This window comes from Triticum dicoccoides, chromosome 7A (genome assembly GCF_002162155.2).
Source record: "Triticum dicoccoides isolate Atlit2015 ecotype Zavitan chromosome 7A, WEW_v2.0, whole genome shotgun sequence".
NCBI lineage: Eukaryota > Viridiplantae > Streptophyta > Magnoliopsida > Poales > Poaceae > Triticum > Triticum dicoccoides.
Window position 1 is genome coordinate 255,826,259 of NC_041392.1, and position 13,476 is coordinate 255,839,734.

The window sequence follows — 13,476 nt, forward strand, 5'->3', positions numbered from 1 at the left end:
TTTCTAACTCAAGCCATCAATTTGTCTTTTGATACAAACATCAGTCCAAGCTCTAAGACAAAGACTTCTTGCAACTTGATCTTCCTTCACACACGTCCACCAAAAGTTTCTTATAATGGTTGTGAGTTTCGCTATAATTTTTTTTGAAAAGAGGACATTGGACATATACTAGATAGGGATAGATGAGAAAACAGATTTGAAAAGTGTTAGTATAGCAGCATGTGAAAACATGTTGGCTTTGTAAGCACTTAACCTAGATTTGAATTTATCATAAACAAAATTGTAAGTTGCAGATCTGTCTTTTGCAGGAAGGATGAGAGGATGGCCCAAATGAATGGTGTTATAGTCAATATCCGAGACCGGGAAGATTCGTGTGATATCTTGCTTGACCTGCATATCAACCTTTTACTAAACGTAACACCAAATTTGCTTCAGTTCAGGAGCTGTCCCGAGCCTTGGCAACATCGATGTAATATTTGAGATATGGCACCTACTTCCTGCCTGTTAGCTTTGCCACAAACAAGTAGATCATCCGCAAACATCAAAGAATGAATTGGAGGGCAATTTGGACCAAGAGAGATACTTTACAAGTGATTGGAATGTAGAGCATCCTGAAGCGACAGAGAGAGTTCATTTATTGCAAAGACAAAAGGAGTTGGGGACAAGGGGCATCCCTGCCTAATGCCTCTGCTACTTTTAGAGCGAGCAAAAGACTGGCCATTAATGATAATCGAGAAAGTTGACAAAGAGATACATGCATGGACAAGGTTTATGAAATGGTGATGAAGACCCTTACGAGCAAGAGCCGAAGCAATGAAATGCCACTCAATTCTATAAAGCTTTGGCTAATCGATTTTGAGCATGAAATCCAGGCCATCCCATGAAGCAAGAGAGAACGAGTGAGCAATTTCCTGAGCAACAATGATATTGTTGCTAATGTGTCTTCCCTCGATGAATGCTTGTTGGGAAGGATGAATATAATCAGGCAAGTGCTCTTTCAATCTATTAGCTAAGGATTTTGCAATTATTCTATAGAAGACACTACAAAGACTGATGGGTCTAAAGTCCGATGGCAAATGGCAAACCAGCTTCGTAGGAATGAGAGCAATATTGGTGTCAGTAAGGCTAGGAGGGAGGATACATGTGATGTAGAAGTTTTTAACTAGGTTAGTTACATCATCTCCAATCCAACTCCAGGCCGAGGGATAAAATGCTACATTGAACCCATCATGGCTTGGAGATGCATATTTCTTCATAGTCTTGAGGATCTCCCAAATTTCCTGCTTGTTCGGAATAGTTGCTGAAATCATGCGCATCGTGTGGACAAGAAGTGCTCAAGAATGTCCTTCCACTGTTAGCACTTGAAGACCGGAAAATTGTTTTAAAGTAATGAACAAACTCATGATCAATATCATCCGGGTCGACAAGATTGTTGCCATGCACATCTTTAATTGAACGATTCGGTTACTCGATTACGTTTGAGTACCGCATTTTGAAAAAACGAGGTGTTTCTGTCTCTGCGCACTTCCCAATGCTTCTTAGCTCGCTGCCTATGAAATTTTGTGACCTTTGTCATATTTTATTCATATTGAGCAACAAGTTTTACCTCCAAGCAATGGTCTTGGTCTTGAATCGGTTGATTTTGGATCGCATTTATTTGATCTTGAAGTGTAGCTAGCTATTGCTGGATTGGTTTTTTTCTTTTTGCACCATTTCTTAAGAGTGCCTACAAGGTTAGTTGTCCTAGACCAGAAATATTGATTAATAGAGGAGCACCAAGCAGATTTTGTGACATTTTGGAAGTCTTCTTCCATGGTCCGCCAGTTTTCAAATTTAAAATTGAGCTTGACCTAAGAAATTGAGACTCGGTGGAAACAAGAATGGGCGCATGATCACTAAGAATAATTGGAAGATTAAAAACATTTGTATTAGGAAACACATCACACCATTCGGCATTTGCAGGACAGCGGTCAAGCCTTTCAAACACAGGGGTTGAAGAGAAACGCTTGTTTGTCCAAGTATAGTTAGGCCCACTAAAACCAAGATCAAAGAGACCACATTGTTTAAACGTAGCCATTAAAGGTACGCATACGATAGTGATAAACATTGGCAGGGGTGGTATCCCCATCACACATGATGTTGTTTAAATCACCTAAGCAGACAATGGGCTTACCAAGATTATCATGCAGAAAAGTGGAAACATGTTCCCGAATCATCTTGGTGTGACGATGATGAGGATCAGCATACACACAAACCAGCAGAAACTCGAGATTAGTAGCTATATGCACATCAACAACTAAGATAACATATCACATAGAGTACTTGATAGTAACTTGAACTTCATCTGTCCAAACAAGCCAAAGGCCACCCGAAAGACCATTTGCAGGAAAAATAAAGCTATCAGTGCTACTTGTAAATTGCATTGGGATTTCCCCAAAGAGGAGGGGTGAAGTAGTATAGTAGAGATAAGTATTTCCCTCGGTGAAAACCAAGGTTATCAAACTAATAGGAGAACCACACAAACTCTCGTATTCAGCACCTACACACACAAAACAAAATACTTGCACCCAACGCGGGCAAGAGAGTTGTCAATCCCCTTGAACTCCTTACTTGCAAGGATTAATATTGCCCGATCTCTCTCCCTAGCCATCAAATCTTGTTGATTCTCCAAGATTTGCTTGAGAGGGACTCGATCTACACTTCCACCAAGAGATATTTGATTCCTTCCACTAATCCTTTGCGGATCTTGTTACTCTTGGGTGTTTGGGTGCCCTAGATGGAAGAGGTCACCTCAGAGCCACATTCCATTATGGTGAAGCTTTGTGGTGGTGTTGGGAGCCTACAATTCAGTTGTAGAGAGAGCCCCAACCTTGTTTGTAAAGGTTTGGTCGTCGCCTTCAAGGGCACCACTAGTGGAATCATGAAATCTTGCATTGCGCGAGGGCGTGAGGAGAATACGGTGGCCCTAGTGGCTTCTTGAGGAGCATTGTGCCTCCACACCACTCCAACGGAGACGTACTTCCCCCTAAAGGAAAGGAACTTCGATAACACATCCTTGTCTCCATCGACTTCACTTCTGCTTATCTCTTACCTTTACTTTGTGCAAGCTAATCTTGTGTTGTATCATTTGCTTGCTAGTGTTGTTGTTGTTGAGCTCATCATATAGGTTGTTCACCTAGTTGCATATCTAGACAACCTATCTTGTTGCTAACCCTAATTTTACTAAAAGAGCTAAAAATGGTAGCTGGCTATTCACCCCCTCCTCTAGTCAACCATATCAATCCTTTTAGTTGGGGGCGCAGATTTTATCATGAAGTTCCCACTATTTTGAAAGTGCTAATCTAAAGGAAATATGCCCTAGAGGCAATAATAAAGTTGTTATTTTTTATTTCCTTATTCATGATAAAGGTTTATTATTCATGCTAGAATTGTATTGGTCAAAAACCTAAATACATGTGTGAATATATAAAACAAACACCGTGTCCCTAGTGAGCCTCTACTTGACTAGCTCGTTGATCAAAGATGGTTATGGTTTCCCGACCATGGACATGAGTTGTCATTTGATAACGGGATCACATCATTAGGAGAATGATGTGATGGACAAGACCCATCTGTTAGCTTAGCATTATGATTGTTCAGTTTTATTGCTATTGCTTTCTTCATGTCAAATACATATTCCTTCGACTATGAGATTATGCAACTCCCGGATACCAGAGGAATGCCTTCTGTGCTATCAAATTTCACAGCGTAACTGGGTGATTATAAAGACGCTCTATAGGTATCTTCGAAGGTGTTTGTTGAGTTGGCATAGATTGATATTAGGATTTTTCATTCTGAATATCGGAGAGGTATCTCTGGGCCCTCTCGGTAATACACATCATAGGATTGCAAGCAAATGACTAAGGAGTTAGCCATGAGGTGATGTATTACAGAATGAGTAAAAAGACTTGCCGGTAATGATATTAAACTAGGTATGATACCAGCGATCGAATCTCGGGCAAGTAACATACCGATGGACAAAGGGAATTATGTATGTTGTCATAACGGTTCGACCGATAAAGATCTTCATAGAATATGTAGGAGCCAATATGTCATCCACATTCCGCTATTGGTTATTGACCGGAGAGGTGTCTCGGTCATGTCTACATAGTTCTTGAACCCGTAGGGTCCGCACGCTTAATGTTCGATGACGATATAGTATTATATGAGTTACATGACCGAGACACCTCTCCGGTAAATGACCAATAGTGGAACCTGGATGCCCATATTGGCTCCTACATATTCTACGAAGATCTTTATCGGTCGAACCGTTATGACAAAATACGTAATTCCCTTTGTCCATCGGTATGTTACTTGCCCAAGATTCGATCGCCGGTATCTTCATACCTAGTTCAATCTCGTCACCGGCAAGTCCTTTTACTCGTTCCGTAATACATCACCTCATGGCTAACTCCTTAGTCGTTTGCTTGCAAGCTTATGATGTGTATTATCGAGAGGGCCCAAAGATACCTCTCCGATACTCGGAGTGACAAATCCTAATCTCGATCTATGCCAACTCAACAAACACCTTCGGAGATACCTGTAGAGCATCTTTATAATCACCCAGTTATGTTGTGACGTTTGATAGCACACAAGGCATTCCTCCGGTATCCGGGAGTTGCGTAATCTCATAGTCGAAGGAATGTGTATTTGACATGAAGAAAGCAATAGCAATAAAACTTAACGATCATTATGTTAAGCTAACGGATGAGTCTTGTCCATCACATCATTCTCCTAATGATGTGAGCCCGTTATCAAATGACAACTCATGTCCATGGTTAGGAAACCTTAACCATCTTTGATCAACGAGCTAGTCTAGTAGAGTCTTACTAGGGACACGTTGTTTGTTTATGTATTCACACATGTATTAAGGTTTCCGATCAATACAATTCTAGCATGAATAATAAACCTTTATCATGAACACTACAAAAAAATACACTTCCGTGATGATACGTGTTTGTCATAGTAGGCCACGTTTTCTGTCATGCATGTACATCCATGATGATTTTATGAAAGAATCAAGATAGTCATACCTGTGCCGTCGTAGAAGTGTTCCATGACATTACCAAAATTATCATCACGGAAGTGTCCACTTCCATGACGATAAATCGTGCGTCACAGAAGTGCTCGTCAAGGGTGACCGACACGTGGCATCCACCGTAATGGGTCGCCGTTAAGCTATCGGGTCCAGTTTTGGATCCGATAACCCGTTAACAGCCCGAACCAATGGGAAATTTCCACGTGTAAAATTCTGATTGGCCGGAGGAAACACATGTCAGCTCGTCAGTGGGTCAGATAGGTGCCTATGATATGTCGACACGTGTGACGACCCACCACTGGCCCATTTAGCTTACAAAGGTTGACCCGTTTGACTTGGTCAAAAGTTAGCGGGCTGGCTCATGAAAAGCATGTTAACGGTCTCTTCGCAAATAGCCCATTTTACGGCCCGTTAGGGCCTATGCGAAATCGGCCCAACAACGTCATGTGGGCCGTCGAATATAACACTAGCCCGTTTCACTTTCGACCCATGTTTGTCCCACGACGTCTTTCGTCCCATATGAGGCCTTCGTATCTTTAGGTCCTTTAGAGGCCCACGGTGACTCTAGCCCATAATGAACAGTAAATTTCTCTGTACCCGTTAACGACCCATGATTGACATGGGCCGTTTCTAGCCCGTGTTAGCTTTTGGCCTACTATTGACCCATACATTCTTGGGCTCCTTTCCGGCCCTCGATTACTTCCGACCCGTTACTGGCCTGTTCCCCTAATGGGCCAAATTCGGCCCGTGGCAAGAGTCGGCCCGTTTCTGGCATGTTAACCCGTTCTGTCGTTTCCAGCCCGTCCTATATTCTGGCCCATTAACGAGCCGTTATGTCCGCGACAAAATTAAGCCTTTGCTGTCCCCCGGCCTATTAACGGCCCCATACTGTGCTGGGCTGATACCCATTACGCCTATTTATGGCCCATGTAGATGTTGGGGAACGTAGTAATTTCAAAAATTTATCCTACGCACACGCAAGATCATGGTGATGCATAGCAACGAAAGGGGAGAGTGTTGTCTATGTACCCTCGTACACCGAAAGCGGAAGCGTTAGCACAACGCGGTGGATGTAGTCGTACGTCTTCACGGCCCGACCGATCAAGCACGGAAACTACGGCACCTTCGAGTTCTAGCACACGTTCAGCTCGATGATGATCCCCAGACTCCGATCCAGCAAAGTGTCGGGGATGAGTTTCGTCGGCACGACGGCGTGGTGACGATCTTGATGTTTTACTACCGCAAGGCTTCGCCTAAGCACCGCTACAATATTATCGAGGACTATGGTGGAGGGGGGCACCGCACACGGCTAAGAGATCAATGATCAACTATTGTGTCTATGGGGTGCCCCTGCCCCCGTATATAAAGGAGTGGAGGAGGGGGCCGGCCAAGGAGGGTGGCGCGCCCTAGGGGGAGTCCAACTCCCACAGGGAGCAGGACTCCCCTTTTTCCTATTAGGAGTAGGGGAGGGAAGGAAGAGGAAGGAGGGAGGAAGGAAAGGGGGGCCGGCCCCCCTCCCAATTCGTATTGGGCTTGGGGGGGGCCCTCCCTTGCTCCTTTCCCCTCCTTTCCACTAAGGCCCAATAAGGCCCATATACCTCCCGGGGGGTTCCGATAACCTCCCGGTGATCCGGTATTGTCCCAATCTCACCCTGAACCTTTCCGGTGTCCAAATATAGTCGTCCAATATATCAATCTTTATGTCTCGACCATTTCGAGACTCCTCGTCAAGTCCATGATCACATCCGGGACTCCGAACAACCTTCGATACATCAAAATATATAAACTCATAATGAAACTGTCATCGTAACGTTAAGCGTGCGGACCCTACGGGTTTGAGAACAATGTAGACATGACCGAGACATGTCTCCGGTCAATAACCAATAGCGGAACCTGGATGCTCATATTGGCTCCTACATATTCTACGAAGATCTTTATCGGTCAGACCGCATAACAACATACGTTTGTTCCCTTTGTCATCGGTATGTTACTTGCCCGAGATTCGATCGTCGGTATCTCAATACCTAGTTCAATCTCGTTACCGACAAGTCTCTTTACTTGTTCTGTAATACATCATCTTGCAACTAACTTATTAGTTGCTTTGCTTGCAAGGCTTAAGTGATGTGCATTACCGAGAGGGCCCAGAGATACCTCTCCGACAATCGGAGTGACAAATCCTAATCTCGAAATACGCCAACCCAACATGTACCTTTGGAGACACCTGTAGAGCACCTTTATAATCACCCAGTTACGTTGTGACGTTTGGTAGCACACAAAGTGTTCCTCTGGTAAACGGGAGTTGCATAATCTCATAGTCATAGGAACATGTATAAGTCATGAAGAAAGCAATAGCATACTAAACGATCGGGTGCTAAGCTAATGGAATGGGTCATGTCAATCACATCATTCTCCTAATGATGTGATCCCGTTAATAAAATGACAACTCATGTCTATGGTTAGGAAACATAACCATCTTTGATTAACGAGCTAGTCAAGTAGAGGCATACTAGTGACACTTTGTTTGTCTATGTATTCACACAAGTATTATGTTTCCGGTTAGTACAATTCTAGCATGAATAATAAACATTTATCATGATATAAGGAAATAAATAATAACTTATTATTGCCTCTAGGGCATATTTCCTTCAGTCTCCCACTTGCACTAGAGTCAATAATCTAGATTACACAGTAATGATTCTAACACCCATGGAGCCTTGGTGCTGATCATGTTTTGCTCATGGAAGAGGCTTAGTCAATGGGTCTGCTACATTCAGATCCGTATGTATCTTGCAAATCCCTATGTCTCCCACCTGGACTAGATCCCGGATGGAATTGAAGTGTCTCTTGATGTGCTTGGTTCTCTTGTGAAATCTGGATTCCTTTGCCAAGGCAATTGCACCAGTATTGTCACAAAAGATTTTCATTGGACCCGATGCACTAGGTATGACACCTAGATCGGATATGAACTCCTTCATCCAGACTCCTTTGTTTTCTGCTTCCGAAGCAGCTATGTACTCCACTTCACATGTAGATCCCGCCACGACGCTTTGTTTAGAACTGCACCAACTGACAGCTCCACCGTTTAATGTAAATACATATCCGGTTTGCGATTTAGAATCGTCCGGATCAGTGTCAAAGCTTGCATCAACGTAACCATTTACGATGAGGTCTTTGTCACCTCCATATATGAGAAACATATCCTTAGTCCTTTTCAGGTATTTCAGGATGTTCTTGATCGCTGTCCAGTGATCCACTCCTGGATTACTTTGGTACCTCCCTGCTAGACTTATAGCAAGGCACACATTAGGTCTGGTACACAGCATTGCATACATGATAGAGCCTATGGCTGAAGCATAGGGAACATCTTTCATTTTCTCTCTATCTTCTGCAGTGGTCGGGCATTGAGTCTTACTCAACTTCACACCTTGTAACACATGCAAGAATCCTTTCTTTGCTTGATCCATTTTGAACTTTTTCAAAACTTTGTCAAGGTATGTGCTTTGTGAAAGTCCAGTTAAGCGTCTTGATCTATCTCTATAGATCTTAATGCCCAATATGTAAGCAGCTTCACCGAGGTCTTTCATTGAAAAACTCTTATTCAAGTATCCCTTTATGCTATCCAGAAATTCTATATCATTTCCGATTAGTAATATGTCATCCACATATAATATCAGAAATGCTACAGAGCTCCCACTCACTTTCTTGTAAATACAGGCTTCTCCAAAAGTCTGTGTAAAACCAAATGCTTTGATCACACTATCAAAGCGTTTATTCCAACTCCGAGATGCTTGCACCAGTCCATAAATGGATCGCTGGAGCTTGCACACTTTGTTAGCTCCCTTTGGATCGACAAAACCTTCCGGCTGCATCATATACAACTCTTCTTCCAAAAATCCATTCAGGAATTCAGTTTTGACATCCATCTGCCAAATTTCAGAATCATAAAATGCGGCAATTGCTAACATGATTCGGACAAACTTAAGCATCGCTACGGGTGAGAAGGTCTCATCGTAGTCAATCCCTTGAACTTGTCGAAAACCTTTTGCAACAAGTCGAGCTTTGTAGACAGTAACATTACCGTCAGCGTCAGTCTTCTTCTTGAAGATCCATTTATTGTCAATTGCTTGCCGATCATTGGGCAAGTCAACCAAAGTCCACACTTTGTTCTCATACATGGATCCCATCTCAGATTTCATGGCTTCAAGCCATTTTGCGGAAACTGGGCTCACCATCGCTTCTTCATAGTTCGTAGGTTCATCATGATCTAGTAGCATGACTTCCAGAACAGGATTACCGTACCACTCTGGTGCGGATCTTACTCTGGTTGATCTACGAGGTTCAGTAGTAACTTGTTCTGAAGTTTCATGATCATCATCATTAGCTTCCTCACTAATTGGTGTAGGTGTCACAGAAACCGGTTTCTGTGATGTGCTACTTTCCAATAAGGGAGCAGGTACAGTTACCTCATCAAGTTCTACTTTCCTCCCACTCACTTCTTTCGAGAGAAACTCCTTCTGTAGAAAGGATCCATTCTTAGCAACAAATGTCTTGCCTTCGGATCTGTGATAGAAGGTGTACCCAATAGTCTCCTTTGGGTATCCTATGAAGACACATTTCTCCGATTTGGGTTCGAGCTTATCAGGTTGAAGCTTTTTCACATAAGCATCGAAGCCCCAAACTTTCAGAAACGACAACTTTGGTTTCTTGCCAAACCATAGTTCATAAGGCGTTGTCTCAATGGATTTTGATGGTGCCCTATTTAACGTGAACGCGGCCGTCTCTAAAGCATAACCCCAAAACAATAGTGGTAAATCTGTAAGAGACATCATAGATCACACCATATCAAGTAAAGTACGATTACGACGTTCGGACACACCATTACGCTGTGGTGTTTTGGGTGGCGTGAGTTGCGAAACTATTCCGTATTGTTTCAAATGTAAACCAAACTCGTAACTCAAATATTCTCCTCCACGATCAGATCGTAGAAACTTTATTTTCTTGTTACGATGATTTCCAACTTCACTCTGAAATTCTTTGAACTTTTCAAATGTTTCAGACTTATGTTTCATTAAGTAGATATACCCATATCTGCTTAAATCATCTGTGAAGGTGAGAAAATAACGATATCCGCCACGAGCTTCAACATTCATTGGACCACATACATTTGTATGTATGATTTCCAACAAATCTGTTGCTCTCTCCATAGTACCGGAGAACGGCGTTTTAGTCATCTTGCCCATGAGGCACGGTTCGCAAGTACCAAGTGATTCATAATCAAGTGGTTCCAAAAGTCCATTAGTATGGAGTTTCTTCATGCGCTTTACACCGATATGACCTAAACGGCAGTGCCACAAATAAGTTGTACTATCATTATCAACTCTGCATCTTTTGGCTTCAACATTATGAATATGTGTATCACTACTATCGAGATTCATCAAAAATAGACGACTCTTCAAGGGTGCATGACCATAAAAGATATTACTCATATAAATAGAACAACCATTATTCTCTGATTTAAATGAATAACCGTCGCACATCAAACAAGATCCAGATATAATGTTCATGCTCAACGTTGGCACCAAATAACAATTATTTAGGTCTAATACTAATCCCGATGGTAGATGTAGAGGTAGCGTGCCGACCGCGATCGCATCGACTTTGGAACCATTTCCCACGCGCATCGTCACCTCGTCCTTTGCCAGTGTTCGCTTAATCCATAGTCCCTGTTTCGAGTTGCAAATATTAGCAACAGAACCAGTATCAAATACCCAGGTGCTACTGCGAGCTCTAGTAAGGTACACATCAATAACATGTATATCACATATACCTTTGTTCACCTTGCCATCCTTCTTATCCGCCAAATACTTGGGGCAGTTCCGCTTCCAGTGACCAGTCTGCTTGCAGTAGAAGCACTCAGTTTCAGGCTTAGGTCCAGACTTGGGTTTCTTCTCCTGAGCAGCAACTTGCTTGTTGTTCTTTTTGAAGTTCCCCTTCTTCTTCCCCTTGCCCTTTTTCTTGAAACTAGTGGTCTTGTTGACCATCAACACTTGATGCTCCTTCTTGATTTCTACCTCCGCATCTCTTAACATTGCGAAGAGCTCGGGAATTGTCTTATTCATCCCTTGCATATTATAGTTCATCATGAAGCTCTTGTAGCTAGGTGGAAGTGATTGGAGAACTCTGTCAATGACGCAATCATCCGGAAGATTAACTCCCAGTTGAATTAAGTGATTATTATACCCAGACATTTTGAGTATATGCTCACTGACAGAACTGTTCTCCTCCATCTTGCAGCTATAGAACTTATTGGAGACTTCATATCTCTCAAACCGGGCATTTGCTTGAAATATTAGCTTCAACTCCTGGAACATCTCATATGCTCCATGACATTCAAAATGTCGTTGAAGTCCTGATTCTAAGCCGTAAAGCATGGCACACTGAACTATCGAGTAGTCATCAGCTTTGCTCTGCCAGACGTTCATAACATCTGGTGTTGCTCCAGCAGCAGGCTTGGCACCCAGCGGTGCTTCCAGGACGTAATTCTTCTGTGCAGCAATGAGGATAATCCTCAAGTTACAGACCTAGTCCGTATAATTGCTACCATCATTTTTCAACTTTGCTTTCTCAAGGAACGCATTAAAATTCAATGGAACAACAACACGGGCCATCTATCTACAATCAAACATAAACAAGCAAGATACTATCAGGTACTAAGTTCATGATAAATTTAAGTTTAATTAATCATATTACTTAAGAACTCCCACTTAGAAATACATCCCTCTAATCTTCTAAGTGATCACGTGATCCAAATCAACTAAACCATAACCGATCATCACGTGAAATGGAGTTGTTTTCAATGGTGAACATCACTATGTTGATCATATCTACTATATGATTCACGCTCGACCTTTCGGTCTCAGTGTTCCGAGGCCATATCTGCATATGCTAGGCTCGTCAAGTTTAACCTGAGTATTCTGCGTGTGCAAAACTGGTTTGCACCCATTGTAGATGGACGTAGAGCTTATCACACCCGATCATCACGTGGTGTCTGGGCACGACGAACTTTAGCAACGGTGCATACTCAGGGAGAACACTTTTATCTTGAAATTTAGTGAGAGATCAACTTATAATGCTACCGTCAATCAAAGCAAGATAAGATGCATAAAAGATAAACATCACATGCAATCAATATAAGTGATATGATATGGCCATCATCATCTTGTGCTTGTGATCTCCATCTCCGAAGCATCGTCATGATCACCATCATCACCGGCGCGACACCTTGATCTCCATCGTAGCATCATTGTCGTCTCACCAATCTTATGCTTCCATGACTATCGCTACCGCTTAGTGATAAAGTAAAGCATTACAACACGATTGCATTGCATACAATAAAGCGACAACCATATGGCTCCTGCCAGTTGTCGATAACTCGGTTACAAAACATGATCATCTCATACAATAAAATTTAGCATCATGTCTTGACCATATCACATCACAACATGCCCTGCAAAAACAAGTTAGACGTCCTCTACTTTGTTGTTGCAAGTTTTACGTGGCTGCTACGGGCTTAGCAAGAACCGTTCTTACCTACGCATCAAAACCACAACGATAGTTTGTCAAGTTGGTGCTGTTTTAACCTTCGCAAGGACCGGGCGTAGCCACACTCGGTTCAACTAAAGTTGGAGAACTGACACCCGCTAGCCACCTGTGTGCAAAGCACGTCGGTAGAACCAGTCTCGCGTAAGCGTACGTGTAATGTCGGTCCGGGCCGCTTCATCCAACAATACCGCCAAACCAAAGTATGACATGCTGGTAAGCAGTATGACTTATATCGCCCACAACTCACTTGTGTTCTACTCGTGCATATAACATCAACGCATAAAACCTAGGCTCTGATACCACTGTTGGGGAACGTAGTAATTTCAAAATTTTATCCTACGCACACGCAAGATCATGGTGATGCATAGCAACGAGAGGGGAGAGTGTTGTCTATGTACCCTCGTAGACCGGAAGCGGAAGCGTTAGCACAACGCGGTTGATGTAGTCGTACGTCTTCACGGCCCGACCGATCAAGCACCGAAACTACGACACCTCCGAGTTCTAGCACATGTTCAGCTCGATGATGATCCCCGGACTCCGATCCAGCAAAGTGTCGGGGATGAGTTCCGTCAGCACGACGGCGCGGTGAAGATCTTGATGTTTTACTGTCGCAGGGCTTCGCCTAAGCATCGCTACAATATTGTCGAGGACTATGGTGGAGGGGGGCACCGCACACGGCTAAGAGATCAATGATCAACTGTTGTGTCTATGGGGTGCCCCCCTGCCCCCGTATATAAAGGAGTGGAGGAGGGGGCCGGCCAAGGAGGGTGGCGCGCCCTAGGGGGGAGTCCAACTCC